The sequence below is a fragment of the Strix uralensis genome, chromosome 1 (genome assembly GCF_047716275.1).
Source record: "Strix uralensis isolate ZFMK-TIS-50842 chromosome 1, bStrUra1, whole genome shotgun sequence".
NCBI classification, from domain to species: Eukaryota; Metazoa; Chordata; class Aves; order Strigiformes; family Strigidae; genus Strix; species Strix uralensis.
In genome coordinates, this window is record NC_133972.1 from 79776095 (window position 1) to 79778353 (window position 2259).

General features: G+C 47.1%; 1 long non-coding RNA gene across 1 annotated transcript; it reads left to right on the top strand.

Annotated features, from left to right (window-relative positions):
- The first annotated feature begins 242 nt into the window (after positions 1–242).
- LOC141953900 (uncharacterized) lies at positions 243–1706 on the top strand. The gene is made up of 2 exons (XR_012632039.1): positions 243–647; positions 1371–1706. It is a non-coding gene; the product is annotated as an uncharacterized LOC141953900 (long non-coding RNA).
- Positions 1707–2259: the final 553 nt, after the last annotated feature.

Genomic DNA, 2259 nt, shown 5'->3' on the forward strand with positions numbered 1-2259 from the left:
TGGTGTGGCTGGCAGTGAGGAGAGGGAGGTGTTGTGAAACCACGCACACGCACATGTGATTTTGATCCCTCCTAACAGTGTTTCAGGCTCATTTGACTGCGGTAACTGAGCTGAACCACTTCTGACTTACCCTCCTTAAGGTGGATGGAGACTGAGGCTGTGCGCTGTGGCTGGTGAGAGCTCGGCCTCCACCTCTGTCGCAGCAGTCTGGCTGAGGTATGCAATGCAGAGTTGCTCACGGAGGGGCTCACCGGCCCCTTCCAGCTACCCTGTACCACTCTGTGGACACAAGGCTGTCACAAACTGGCTGGTTAAACCAGGTTTGCAGCTCTGGTGTGTCATCATAAGGGTGACAAAAAGCAGCCGGCCTGTTCCGGTGAATCAGGCTGTCCGGGCAGGAGGCTTGCCGGCAGCTCAGCTCTCCCTGTTCCTTGCACTGCTGCAGATAAAGCCGTGTAGCAGCCCGGGGGGGGGGTGGGGTGGGGATGTATTTACGCCCTTAACGAAGGTGCTTTCTGCTGATACGGTGCGTTCCTGTGCACGGAGGGGAAGGCAGATATGGCCAGGCATCCTCTCCCAGATCCTGTTGCGAGGGTGAGAGCAACTGCTGGTGGTGGGATTGCTCCTCCATGCTCCTCTGGCTGGAGGTAACCACCTGCTTGGGGATGCTTCTTGGCAAATACAATTGCAAAGTGGGCAGATGCTTTCAGCCTGTGGCTTTGCACCTTCTGCTCCTGGGAGAGGCCAGAGGGAGAACCAGGAAATGGTGCTGGAGGAGTATGGCCAAAAATGAGCAAGACCAGGCGAGGAGCAGCCATATGGCAGACGAGCTGTTGGCTCCATAATTAAGCTGAACGCTCAGGATGCGAGAGGCTTGGCTGTGCTCGGTTCAGAGCCTGGCTTCCTGTGTGTTCCTCCCTGCTATGATTTTGACCAGAAATTCCATTTTTGACCTGAAAAATCTTCCAGATGAAAATTTAATTACAAAAGTGATGTATTCCCACAAGAAGCTTCAGTGTCAGCAAGTAAGCATTTTTTTTTTAAATGAAAAAAGTCTTATTCACACACAGAGAAAACTGTCTCCCATTGATTCCATGCTGGAGCATTACCCTGGTAAAATCTCTAGTGTTTTGTTTAATAAAAAATTATTACGATTTGCAATTAGCATCCATTAGGCATACAAGTCACAAAAAATTGATACCAACACTGTGGTCCTCCCATACTGGATACAGTTTGTCGGCGAGTTATTAAATCACAACCTACGCTATGCCTGTGATTTATAGAAGGTTACTGGTGGTGGAGAAGTGGGATGAATGAGACGTGGGAGTGTTAACCCAAAGAACAACATTTTCTTTCCTTTTGTGCAACAGATTGCCTGCTTTCTGCACAGCAAAGGTGCAAGCATTTTCCTCCAGCCGATGGGATTTGTAACACGGACTTTATAAATATTTTCCGTATGCAAAGGTCTTTGCTTGCAGTTGTTATTGGTTCCATATTTACTTGGGATCTTTGCATGTGGAGGATGGCTTTTGGCTTGTGAAGAGGAACTTCTCTGAGGCTGGACCGTTTCCCCTCGCACAACGAGTCTCTTCAGGATTGTGTGTAATGCACAGAAAGCTTGCTAGGGGCAAGGTGCTTTTCCGCATAACAGAAAACTTTGCAAGCTCATTAATAAAGGCCAAATAAAATAAAGCTTAGAAAGTCAACATGTTTGAAAAGATATGCTGTTCTGGGAAAGAAGTGGAGATGGGGTGTGAATTTATGTGAACAAAAGAAGCCTAAACTGTAAACTATGATATATCTGTTAGCTCATTAATGCATCTGATGCTGACTAATTCCAGGGGTGTTCCTGCTGCCCAGCAGCAAAAGTGCAAATAAGTGGACAGCTGTGATTTAGTGCCAAATATTTAAACACACCGTGACAATTCAGGCCACCCACACTCTTAAGTAAATACAACTTCTGGAGAGTCATTTCAGACTGGATTGAAGTGCAGAGCAGCCACTTTCACATACGTCTAGGCCAAATGGTCTTCAAGTATTTGGGGCCAAACTTTGCCCTCTGTTACACCCTGGGAGCCTGCATTCACTCCACGGAGTTTGCACTATGTAGCTGAGGGCAGAGCTGACTCTTGATGCTAATCTGACTTTTTGTAGCTGGGTAAGTACTATTTTGCATGTAAATGTGAATGTGGAACAGATCTGGACTCGATTAGCTCCTGAGTCCTTGACAAAAAGCCATAATTGTTTATCCAGATGATT